Source organism: Rhinoderma darwinii, chromosome 6, assembly GCF_050947455.1.
Source record: "Rhinoderma darwinii isolate aRhiDar2 chromosome 6, aRhiDar2.hap1, whole genome shotgun sequence".
Lineage (NCBI taxonomy): Eukaryota > Metazoa > Chordata > Amphibia > Anura > Rhinodermatidae > Rhinoderma > Rhinoderma darwinii.
In genome coordinates, this window is record NC_134692.1 from 42,143,433 (window position 1) to 42,156,878 (window position 13,446).

Consider the following 13,446-nt stretch of genomic DNA (forward strand, 5'->3'; position numbering starts at 1 on the left):
CCCCCGCCGTGTGAACATACCCTCAGAGAAAAAGAAGTCATTACGCCACAGGTATGATAAAAAATGAACAAATTTTATTAGGACATACAATACAAAATACTGATATATAAAATTCAAAGGAGAGTCCGAAAAAAGAAACGCAGTGTGGTGGCTTCAAGAAAAATAGAACTTGGGGTATCAAGCCCACCAAAACAGAGTTCCCTGGCAGTAGTTCACTGTCTGATATGGATCACAGGTAACACAGTCTAGATAATATGATACGAGCGTAACTGCAACTTAATGATGACAGCAAAGTTATAAAAATTACAAAGAGAGAGAAAGTCACTCAATGACCATATGTTTCAAAGATTGCCCAAATACAAAAAATTACATAGTCAGTTTACGCTTTAAATAATAGGAGTAGACCAGGACCAAAGTGTCGTAATCAGAACAGAGTTGCCAGAAAGAGAGTCAGGTGTGCATAGCCTGTATAGATCGCAATAGATCTGTATGTAGCATAAAGGATATTAAAGAGGCTCTGTCACCAGATTTTGCAACCCCTATCTGCTATTGCAGCAGATAGGCGCTGCAATGTAGATTACAGTAACGTTTTTATTTTTAAAAAACGAGCATTTTTGGCCAAGTTATGACCATTTTTGTATTTATGCAAATGAGGCTTGAAAAAGTACAACTGGGCTGTTTACAGTAAAAGTACAACTGGGCGTGTATTATGTGTGTACATCGCGGCGTTTTTACTTCTTTAACTAGCTGGTCGTTAGGAATGGGAGTGTATGATGCTGACGAATCAGCATCATCCAATTCTGTTCGTTAACACCCAGCTTCTGGCAGTGCAGACACACAGCGTGTTCTCGAGAGATCACGCTGTGACGTCACTCACTTCCTGCCCCAGGTCCTGCATCGTGTCGGCCACATCGGCACCAGAGGCTACAGTTGATTCTGCAGCAGCATCAGCGTTTGCAGGTAAGTAGCTACATCGACTTACCTGCAAACGCCGATGCTGCTGCAGAATCAATTGTAGCCTCTGGTGCCGATGTGTCCTCGCTCGTCCGACACGATGCAGGACCTGGGGCAGGAAGTGAGTGACGACACTGCGTGATCTCTCGAGAACACGCTGTGTCTGAACTGCCAGAAGCTGGGCGTTCTGAAGAGAAGTGGATGATACTTCTCGTCAGAACGCCCAGCTAGTAAAAGAAGTAAAAACGCCCCGATGTACGCACATAATACACGCCCAGTTGGACTTTTACTTTAAACACGCCCAGTTGGACTTTAGCAAGCCTCATTTGCATAAATACAAAAATGGTCATAACTTGGCCAAAAATGCTCGTTTTTTAAAAATAAAAACGTTACTCTTATCTACATTGCAGCGCCGATCTGCTGCAATAGCAGATAGGGGTTGCAAAATCTGGTGACAGAGCCTCTTTAAGATAGGCTTACCCATAAAGATGAACGTTGTAGTGGCCCCACACTGCAGCCTGAAATGGTAGCGCCCCAACGCATGTTTCGCCAATCTAGCTTCCTCAAGGGGTAGTGTGTTGGGTACTGACATTGTCATGCTTTTTATATGATTAAGTTAATGATGATTATAGGGCTCCGGTGTCCGTCCTCCAGTTTCCGGTCTACGGCGCATTCGCGGGAATCTGACTTGAGCGGCAAAATCCCTGCTTTCTGTCGTCAGGCTCGCAGTGCGCCTGCGTGCTCCCGAGGACTCGTGTCCATGGAAACAAGGCAGGCACAGTGCGAGCATAGAGACGACAGAGAGCCAGGGCGAGGCTCCCAGATTCAATCGCAGCATGCGCAACCCCGGGACGCAAGGAGGTATTGAGATAAATATAAAGACATAGTCTGTGCTTGGGCTATAAGTGTAACTAAAAATATAAAAGTTATGATGTTGTGTTGCTTCCTAAAGAAAATGAAGAAGAAAAGATAAATGAAAGAAGGGAGAGGGGAGGGGAAGGAAGTGAAACGAAAAAAGAAATAGAAAGGAGCCAGAAAAAAACTAAACGAAAAAAGGGAAAAAGAAGGAAAAAAGAAGTAGAAAGTGAAGGGAGAAAAAATGAAAAAGAGAAAGAATCGCGGGACGCGAAAAGACCACGTAAGTGCAAGTGTTCAGAGATACATAACCAACAATTAATTGTGACAATTTTGTAAAGGTACATGTTATGAGACACAGATGTATAAAAATATATCATACAGTAAAATATAGTGATACTAGAAAGTGCTAGTACCGTGATAAGTAAAAAAGCTACTAAATTATTGTAAAACACATAAATATCAAGTGAAATAAGAAGATCATGAATAACATGAATCGAAGACGCATATAAATAAATATATATATTGCGATAATTGAACCACAAAAACAAACAAACAAAAAGCAAAAAAACAAAAAAACATAATAATAATAAACAAATTTAAAAGAAATATGCATCATTTTAATATAAAGCTATTGGGAAGCAAAAAATCACAAAAAGTAATATCTTACTATTTAACAAACTGATAATAGATAAGAAATACAAAAATAGACTATAAGATACACTATAGACCAATATAATAAATATAGTAGAACTCTTCTTGTCCGTGGTAGTTAATCGATACATCGGAGATGTAGTTACATGGTATATCGAAAGGACAGCAAGTTGGAATCACCCGATCTAAACATGACAATACAGAAAGAGCAGGCATTAATAACAGTTAAAAACACTTAAAATTTAAGGGGAAATTGATGTGAAAGAGATTTGCTAAATGAGTCACGTAGTATTCAGAGAGGCAACAAAAATGCTACAAAAAGGCAGAGAAACTTAGATTTTCATTGAGACCGTGAGGGGTCATGGTACCCAATGTAATAATCCACCTGCACTCTTTTTGTGCAAGTATCTTTTTGACATCTCCACCTCTGACACCGCAATGTATCCGGTCAATACCTCTTACACGGAAGGTTCTGGGATCACATCCATGTTTTAATTTAAAATGTCTTGGGATGGTTTTTAAGGTCGTCAGGTCAACTACGTCTTTTGCTGCAGATATGTCCCGTACATGTTCTCTCACCCGCAGTCTTAATTGCCTGGAGGTTAGACCCACATAAACCTTAGGGCAATCACATGTGGCATAATATATCACGTGAGTGGTACTACACGAGATATATTGCAAAATTTTGAAGCGTCTATCCGTCTTGACAGAGTCAAAAGTTGTGGTCCAGCCCTACCTCCACATCCTCAAATGACAGCAAGAAGAAGCAGGAATTTGAAGGATATCCTTATACAGAGCCACTATGTCCCCAAACGAAAGAACCCCTTCTCGGCTAGAGGCCCGGTCCAAGGCTGTTTTCCTTGTGGTGACTGCATAGCGTGTCCGAATATCCTGCGGACCACAACTTTTGACTCTGTCAAGACGGATAGACGCTTCAAAATTTTGCAATATATCTCGTGTAGTACCACTCACGTGATATATTATGCCACATGTGATTGCCCTAAGGTTTATGTGGGTCTAACCTCCAGGCAATTAAGACTGCGGGTGAGAGAACATGTACGGGACATATCTGCAGCAAAAGACGTAGTTGACCTGACGACCTTAAAAACCATCCCAAGACAATTTAAATTAAAACATGGATGTGATCCCAGAACCTTCCGTGTAAGAGGTATTGACCGGATACATTGCGGTGTCAGAGGTGGAGATGTCAAAAAGATACTTGCACAAAAAGAGTGCAGGTGGATTATTACATTGGGTACCATGACCCCTCACGGTCTCAATGAAAATCTAAGTTTCTCTGCCTTTTTGTAGCATTTTTGTTGCCTCTCTGAATACTACGTGACTCATTTAGCAAATCTCTTTCACATCAATTTCCCCTTAAATTTTAAGTGTTTTTAACTGTTATTAATGCCTGCTCTTTCTGTATTGTCATGTTTAGATCGGGTGATTCCAACTTGCTGTCCTTTCGATATACCATGTAACTACATCTCCGATGTATCGATTAACTACCACGGACAAGAAGAGTTCTACTATATTTATTATATTGGTCTATAGTGTATCTTATAGTCTATTTTTGTATTTCTTATCTATTATCAGTTTGTTAAATAGTAAGATATTACTTTTTGTGATTTTTTGCTTCCCAATAGCTTTATATTAAAATGATGCATATTTCTTTTAAATTTGTTTATTATTATTATGTTTTTTTGTTTTTTTGCTTTTTGTTTGTTTGTTTTTGTGGTTCACTTATCGCAATATATATATTTATTTATATGCGTCTTCGATTCATGTTATTCATGATCTTCTTATTTCACTTGATATTTATGTGTTTTACAATAATTTAGTAGCTTTTTTACTTATCACGGTACTAGCACTTTCTAGTATCACTATATTTTACTGTATGATATATTTTTATACATCTGTGTGTCATAAGATGTACCTTTACAAAATTGTCACAATTAATTGTTGGTTATGTATCTCTGTACACTTGCACTTACGTTGTCTTTTCGCGTCCCGCGATTCTTTCTCTTTTTCATTTTTTCTCCCTTCAGTTTCTTCTTCTTTTTTCCTTCTTTTTCCCTTTTTTCGGTTCGTTTTTTTCTGGCTCCTTTCTATTTCTTTTTTCGTTTCACTTCCTTCCCCTCCCCTCTCCCTTCTTTCATTTATCTTTTCTTCTTCATTTTCTTTAGGAAGCAACACAACATCATAACTTTTATATTTTTAGTTACACTTATAGCCCAAGCACAGACTATGTCTTTATATTTATCTCAATACCTCCTTGCGTCCCGGGGTTGCGCATGCTGCGAGTGAATCTGGGAGCCTCGCCCTAGCTCTCTGTCGTCTCTACGCTCGCACTGTGCCTGCCTTGTTTCCATGGACACGCGTCCTCGGGAGCACGCAGGCGCACTGCGAGCGTGACGACAGATAGCAGGGATCTCGCGGCTCAAGTCAGATTCCCGCGCATGCGCCGTAGACCGGAACTGGAGGACGGACACCGGAGCCCTATAATCATCATTAACTTAATCATATAAAAAGCATGACAATGTCAGTACCCAACACACTACCCCCTGAGGAAGCTAGATTGCCGAAACGCGCGTCGGGGCGCTACCCAGTGGCGTAACTACCACTGTAGCAGCCGTAGCGGCTGCTACGGGGCCCGCAGCATGAGGGGGCCCGTGCCGCCCGCCGGCACGAGCCGCTATGGCTGCTACAGTGCGACGCCACTGAAGGGCAACAAGAGAAACTGTCAGGTGATCGTGCATCACTGACAGCTGAGAACCTCTCACACTACGAGAGGCTCTGGATCACGTCAGCGGCTCATATCACTCACACAGCCCGGGAGCTTCATTCTCCTGCTGCCTGTCGCTCCTCCCGTCCTCGGCAGTGTGGAGGATTGACACTCAGTGGCTGCAGCGCATCGGTGACGGCACTGATAACTAAGTCAGTGCGTTCCTCGTGCTCACAGCTGCTCCAGCTCCTATACAAGGGAGAAGGCAGCTTAATGTGACATGACCTAAAACTCTATAACTCAATGTCACTTTGTGTCTATAATAACATAGACACAAATAAGGGTCTAAGCATGTTTCAACTAATATAAAAGGGAGACATTCAGACATTGATACTATCTTCCCTTGCAACCTGCACTGATACTCTTGGCAGAAATATTTATTGGTTGTTTTACACTAATTCACTGCCAGATAGCAACATTGAATAACATACAATTTATGAGGCAAATTGTGTCCTTTAACCCCTTCCCCCTGCTGGCATTCTGGGCCCTAATGTCCAAGCCATTTTTTAGATTTTTCCATTGTCACATTCGAAGAGCTGTAACTTTTTTATTTTTGCGTCGGCATAGCTGTATAAGGTCTTGTTTTTTGCGGGACGACTTGCACTTTTTATTGGTACCATTTGAGAGTAGATGCGACTTTTTGATCACTTTTTATCACATTTTTTTTAAGTCAGGATTAACAGAAAACAGCAATTTTTCCATTGTTTTTTATTTTATTTTTTACGGCGTTCACAGTGCGGGTTAAATAATGTAACAGCTTTATAGTCGGGGTCGTTACGGACGCGGCGATACCAAATATGTGTAACTTTTCTGCTTTATTGTAGTTTTTTTAATAGTAAAGCATTTTGTAAGGGGAAAAGCTGGGTTTTTCATTTTTTTTCTTCACTTTTTTTTTTAAATTAACTTTATTAAACTTTTTTTTCTTTTTTACTAGTCCCACTAGGGGACTTCCCTATCCTCCGATCGCTATTATAATACACTGCAATACTTTTGTATTGCAGTGTATTACTGCCTGTCCGTTTAAAACGGACAGGCATCTGCTAGGTCATGCCTGCGGCATGATCTAGCAGGCATTCGCTGCAGGCAGACCTGGGGGTCTTTATTAGACCCCCGGCTGCCATAGAAGACACAGACACTCGGCGATTTTATCGCCGGGTGTCAGTGAGATGAGAGGGAGCTCCCTCCCTCTCTGCAAAACCATTCAGATGCGGTGCTCGCTATTGTGCACCGCATCTGAAGGGTTAAACAGGTGAGATCGATACTAATATCGATCTCACCCGGCAGAGCAGGGACGCCCCCAGCCCTCAGCTGCTTCTGGCAGCTGAGAGCAGGGAGATTTCACGGCTCCCTGCTCTGTTTACTTTATTCTACAGCAGCGACGTAGTTTGGCGGCGCTCTAGAATAAAGCCCACTAATGGCCGCCGTAAAAAGACGTATCGGCGGTCATTAAGGGGTTAATAGTGTAGGATTGGGGGTCATCTGCACTACAATACAATTGGACCTGCGTTGGATAATTTTAAATATTCATAATATTTGTTTATAAATAAAGTAGTTTTTTTTTCCAATTCTTCAATTGAACCACAAGTCTTTCCCTTATTTCCCCTTCCACAATTAATACTTGTTCCTACAAAAGACATGCATTCCCTATCCACAGGACAGGGGATACATGTGGGATCGCTGGGACGCCCAGCGATAAGGAGAACAGGGGACCGAAAGTCCCTTGAAGTTCTCCATGACAGACCTCGGATTTCCGGAGTCTGTCGGCAGCTCCATAGAAATGACTTGTGCACCGGTCACGCTTGTGCGCATGCATGCATGCAAAGGAGCTTTCATTTTTATTGAACTGCGCAGACCCCGGAAGTCCGAGGTTTGTCATGGAAGAACTTTGGGGGACTTTCGGTCCCCCGGTCTCCTTATCGCTGCCAGCGGTCACACATGTATCCCCTATCCTGTGGATAGGGAGTGCATGTCTTTTGTAGGACAAACTACAGGCCGTTTTTTTTGGGGGGGGGGGGGGTTGGGGACTGCATGGCGTTATCTACAGGGGAGTTTAGGGCTGCATGGCGTTATCTACAGGGGGGGGGGGGCTGTATGCCATTATCTACAGGGGAGGGCTGTATGGCGTTATCTACAAGGGGGCTGTATGATGTTATCTACAAGGGGCTGTATGGTGCTATCTATAGGGGGCGCTGTGTGGCGGAATCTATAGGGATGCACTATCTACAAGGGGGGGGTTGTGTGATACCCAGGGGAGGGGGGGCCCCAGTCAAAAGTTTGCTATGGGGCCCAGTCTTTCCTAGTTACGCCCCTGGCGCTACCATTTCAGGCTGCAGTGTGGGGCCACTACAACGTTCATCTTTATGGGTAAGCATACCTTAATATCCTTTATGCTACATACAGATCTATTGCGATCTATACAGGCTATGCACACCTGACTCTCTTTCTGGCAACTCTGTTCTGATTACGACACTTTGATCCTGGTCTACTCCTATTATTTAAAGCGTAAACTGACTATGTAATTTTTTGTATTTGGGCAATCTTTGAAACATATGGTCATTGAGTGACTTTCTCTCTCTTTGTAATTTTTATAACTTTGCTGTCATCATTAAGTTGCAGTTACGCTCGTATCATATTATCTAGACTGTGTTACCTGTGATCCATATCAGACAGTGAACTACTGCCAGGGAACTCTGTTTTGGTGGGCTTGATACCCCAATTTCTATTTTTCTTGAAGCCACCACACTGCGTTTCTTTTTTCGGACTCTCCTTTGAATTTTATATATCAGTATTTTGTATTGTATGTCCTAATAAAATTTGTTCATTTTTTATCATACCTGTGGCGTAATGACTTCTTTTTCTCTAAGTGTTCTATGTTCACACGGAGTATTTTGCCGAGTTTTTTGACGCGGAAACCGCGTCGCAAAACTCGTCAAAAACGGCCCTAAAATGCCTCCCATTGATTTCAATGGGAGGCGTTGGCGTCTTTTTCCCGCGAGCAGTAAAACTGCCTCACGGGAAAAAGAAGCGACATTCCCTATCTTCGGGCGTTTATGCCTCTGAACTCCCATTGACTTCAATGGGAGGCAGAGAAAGCGTATTTCGCGGTGTTTTATGCCCGCGGCGCTCAATGGCTGCGGGCAAAAAACGGCGCGAAAATCGGTGTGCAGGGAGAGGAAAATCTGCCTCAAACTTCCAAACGGAATTTTGAGGCAGATATTCCTCCTGCAAAATACTCCGTGTGAACATAGCCTAAATGGGAAGGATTTAAAGGGAATGTCTCATATATTTAATTTTAGTTTAGTTGGAGAATAAACGGTCTCAGAGATTTCTAAAAATAAAAAAGTAATAACTGCTGGGATGCTGAACAAAACACTTATTTGGGTCCTTACGGTCAAAGATGGCTAGGTCTTCAAGGGGCTAAAGATTATTTTTTTTACCAGAAAAACGTTTATGACAAGCAGTGGCGGATTAAGAAGACCATGGGCCCTGGGCTGTTACCCAAACTTGGCCCCCCCTTCTCCACCACCACCCTGCCGCGCCGTAACTATTGCTAACACTACCTAAACACTAGTACACAAAGTAGGCACATTATGCACAAAGTACACACAGTACACAAAGTACGCACATTATGCACAAAGTACGCACATTATGCACAAAGTACACAAAGTAGGCACATTATGCACAAAGTACGCAAGTACGCACATTATGCACAAAGTACACAAAGTAGGCACATTATGCACAAAGTACGCACATTATGCACAAAGTACGCACAAAGTACGCACATTATGCACAAAGTACGCACAGTACACACATTATGCACAAAGTACGCACAGTACAAAGTACGCACATTATGCACAAAGTACGCACAGTACACAAAGTACACACATTATGCACAAAGTACACAAAGTAGGCACATTATACACAAAGTATGCATAGTACACAAAGTACACACGAGTATGCACATTATACACAAAGTAGGCACATTATACACGAGTATGCACATTATACACAAAGTACACCTTGTAAACACATGAATATGGACATTAAACATACATGAATATGGACATTAAACATACATGAATATGGACATTAAACACACATGAATATGGACATTAAACACACATGAATATGGACATTAAACACACATGCACTTACCTTTTATGTCTTCACTGCAGCTCTTCTCCTGCTCACAGAACAGAGCCCGCCGACAGTCTCCCCTCCCCATGTCCCGACAGCTAGCAGCAGAGGAGAGATGTTTAGAGCAGGGAAGGGGGGCTGGAGGGGGAGCTTCTAAAGCAGCACAGACCACGGCTGCTAAGTAGGAGCGAAGCTCCCCTCGCCTGACAGGTGCGGTCCTGGCACCGGGGCTCCCTCCGGTGCTAGCGACGCCACTGGGCATGAGGGGGTTCGCCCTAATGATAATCCGCCACTGATGACAAGTCTTCAAAGTGTAAATGTTGAGGATTTAAAAACTTAAAACCACTACTGAGCTTGACTCAGATATTTCTATGAGGACATATTCAATGATCATATGGAAATGTGTTATAATAAGTGTAATAATATTCATGTGAATAGCTCCATAGGCTAGCAATGTCTCCATATTCTGTGCCCTGCAAATATGTAGCTAATGAGGAAAGAACATACGATTATGTGATTGTGAATTAATTTAATTGGAGATTAGCAGCACATCTCCATTGATAACAGGAATGGGAATGCCTCGTTGTCTAGACAAGTGTTAGACCCATACTACACACACTGTTATAACATGACTGACATCTCTTAAAAGTACTTCAGGGGAAAACCGCTTTTCACAAGGACAGCAGTGTATATCTGGCATCCATCTTGTAGCCTAAAGAATCCATTTTGTGATTAAGAAGTCATGTTGCTTTAAGCGAATATATCCACACCAGCATTGTCTGAAACAATTTTGTGTTTGTTCCTGAGCTGCATGTTTAGTCATTCTTGTTCTAAAGGCGCATTAAACCAGTGGCAGATCCCCATAGGTCCGTTACGGGCGGCCACCCGGGACCCAAAGCTCCTGGGGGGTCCATGGCCGCCCAAAGACCACATCGTAGTTTTTTCAAATTTTTGCTGGGAACCGTGAAAAAACAGCGACCAAACTGAAGGCCCCTGGAATCAATTGTAGCCGCGTCCAAAGGACATTGCTGGCAAGGCAAGAGAACCGTCGGTTCCTTTCCCCACCATTCGGACATTTTTTTATGCAGGCGGCGGGATGATATCGGCGCGTTGACATCATTGCGTATAAGGGGGCTGTGTGTGATGCTATCTACAGGTGGTATGTGTGGCGCTAGCTACAGGGGTGTGAGTGTGGCACTATCTACAAGGGCTGTATGTGGCGCTATCTGTAGGAGCTGTGTGTGGCGCTATACTGGGGGCACTTTGTGGTGCTTTACAGTGTTTGACACAATTATATTCAGGCTTTGGTACTATTTTATTCAGGGGCGCAGTGTATGGTGCTACTATATTTAGGGGCACAGTGTGTGGCACCATGAGAATTCTATCTTCGTTTATTATTCGTTTATAGGCTTCTTAATCTGCCACTGCATTACTGTATCTCCATATGGAGGTTTTTTTCTGTTAAACTTTTGTCGTAATCACAGAGAAAAGAAAACCAGTGGCTTGCTCCATCACATGCCTTATTATATAGATACTTTTCCCCCATAGGACTCCATGAGCCACCATACAGCCTTCTCCATGAGGCCTTATACTTTTCCCTCTCTTGAGGATTCCCGCCTGGTTTTGACTAAAAAAAATTATCGAGAGTTTGTAGACTCTGTCTGATGACCCACAAGTTATTTTTATTTGTGAAGGCCTTTATACGGGTCAGGTAAGGACAATTCAACTATAGCATCAGCTGCAAGAGAGAGGTGAGAGTATGTACTGTATATATCAGGAATATCCCTTAATCCATCTTGGGTCTGGGGTGGAGTTAGTTTTTTGTTTACATTTGCTGTGTTGCCCCCCAGCTACAGAATGACTGCTCTTCTGGAATGTTTTTGCAGTAACGCTGCCAAAAACACTTTCTTTGGAATTTTTAGAATGTTTTCTCTCCTTGCAGGAGCTTGTCAACCTTTGCATTTTACTGTTGTGTTATCATTAAAAACAAACAGTGAAACAAAATGAAAAGCCTTCCCACTGCAAGTACACACCTTTCTTGTTAGATTTCTCTAGTAGAAAGCTTTGTGCTATAGACCAAACAGCAGATATGAGTGGGCAGTTTTGTCATTCCTGGGATGCATATATTTTATTTTTCCTGATTACTTTCAATTTTTCAGAAAGTGGTAGACTGCTTGTGGTGCTACAAGAAGGAAGCCACTGGCTCAGCATGCAAGGTTTGGTAGATAGCTTGTTCCAAAGAGGTCACCAAATTGTTGTGATCGCTCCCGAAACAAATCTCATTGACAAAACTTTGGGTTATGAAGTGCAAACCTACTATGTGCCTCTCTGTAAAGAAAATATGGAAGACCTTGTTAAGCAAGTGAGTCAAGAAGTGTTCGAACATAAGACAATTCCTCAGAAGGTACAGCTAGTATACAAAAGAATAACAGATGTAACAAGTTGGCTTCTAACTTCCTGCAAGAACATTCTTCAGAATGAAACACTCTTCCAATATTTGGAAAAAGGCAAATTTGATGCCATACTGAGTGATCCAGTGTTTCCATGTGGTGAGATAATTGCTGAATACCTCTCTATCCCTTCTGTGTTCTTCATGAGTGGCACTTCTGTTGGGATAGAACAAGTAGCAGGTCAGTCTCCTGGCCCACCTTCTTATGTACCCAAATTATTTACCACTTACACAGATCGCGTGACCTTCATTCAGAGACTGAAAAAAAATTTTGTAAGGCTTTTTGACTGTGTAATATTTGATATATTGTACTCTCCTTATGCCAAAGTGGCCTCAGAGTTCTTGAGACGAGATGTCAGTGTTATGGACCTTTACAGAAGAGCTTCAATTTGGCTTCTTAAATATGACTTTGTCTTTGAGTTTTCCAAGCCTGTTATGCCCAATATGGTTTTTATAGGAGGCATCAACTGTGCCAATACGAAACTGCTAAACCAGGTAAAAATTGTCTTTGTTGTCAAAGTTTCAGCATTGTAAGTATGTGTTCTTGGGATGATAGAAAAGGACATACAAGATTCATCATCCAAAAAAGATACAATTCAGTAGAGTAGGATGTAAGTAGCTATGTAAATTTTCTCTGCAATTGACATACAAGAGTAACAACAGCAAATGTGAATTACAGTGCAGGAAATCTCTGGCTTTTGCGCTACATGGGAATATGACATGGTAGCCATTGCCAAATGTAATATTATAAAGAAGAATATAGCATATTATGCAGCAGTATGGTGTTGCATGAAGCTTTAATGAAGTATTATAGTATTAGGTTGCTAAATTATGAGTCCATTTAGAGAAAGATTAAGGGGGCACTATCATCAGAAAGTGTCATTATTTTTTAATTTATTTTGTCGTGTTCACATGTGTGCAGACCAAGTCAGGGACAGGGAGGGCTTCTGCCATAGCCAGTTGCCTTATAGTCAAAGATGGGTCTGATTTCAGGTTTCTGGATGAAGGATAGATTATGTCCTGACACAAAAAAAAGTGGTAATGCCCTATGTACATTTCTTCTGTTCTTGCACAAAGTGAACTAAAGTACATGGGACCTAGACAACACACTAATTAGAGAAAATACACCAAAAACAGCCTAGTAATTCATTCCTTAATATTCTTCTCTCCTTCAACCCTATCCTGTCTCACATTGCAATCAAAATTATGAGAAATATGTTAAGAATGATTCTATTAAATATCTGTTCTTGTTTTTCTGAATTTTCATTTACTTAATGGTGGTGCCAGAGGAAAGAAGTCATTGGCTAAGCACGCATAGTTTATTGAAAAAGTTGTATAAAAAGGTTACCAGAGTCTACTTTGTGCAAGGACACTATTGCATTAATGGTGGCAAATTACTGGTGGTGGTGTCATAGGAAGTCATTGACATGCGTAGTTTGGTTGAAAAGTTGTATGAAAGAGCTCACTAGATAGTGGTGGTTGTTGTTCTAGACCCAGCTTTCACTTATATGATGTGGATGATTATACAATAAGAACATAGAGCTTGCCTTTCCATAAAGAATTTAACGAATCACAGCTCAAATTCACAAGCAAACAAGTTTTTGTTCAAACA

The 13,446-nt window shown here is 41.7% G+C and overlaps 1 long non-coding RNA gene and 1 pseudogene across 1 annotated transcript in view; one reads left to right on the forward strand and one right to left on the reverse strand.

The window, feature by feature from the left end:
* LOC142655442 (uncharacterized) overlaps nucleotides 1–5,341 on the reverse strand; it is a 28,543-nt gene extending 23,202 nt beyond the window's left edge. The window contains exon 1 of the long non-coding RNA XR_012849491.1: nucleotides 5,291–5,341. This is a non-coding gene — a long non-coding RNA (uncharacterized LOC142655442). The remainder of the gene's footprint in view (nucleotides 1–5,290) is intronic.
* A 6,133-nt stretch (nucleotides 5,342–11,474) lies between these two features.
* LOC142656576 (UDP-glucuronosyltransferase 1A1 pseudogene) lies at nucleotides 11,475–12,368 on the forward strand (annotated as a pseudogene).
* Nucleotides 12,369–13,446: the final 1,078 nt, after the last annotated feature.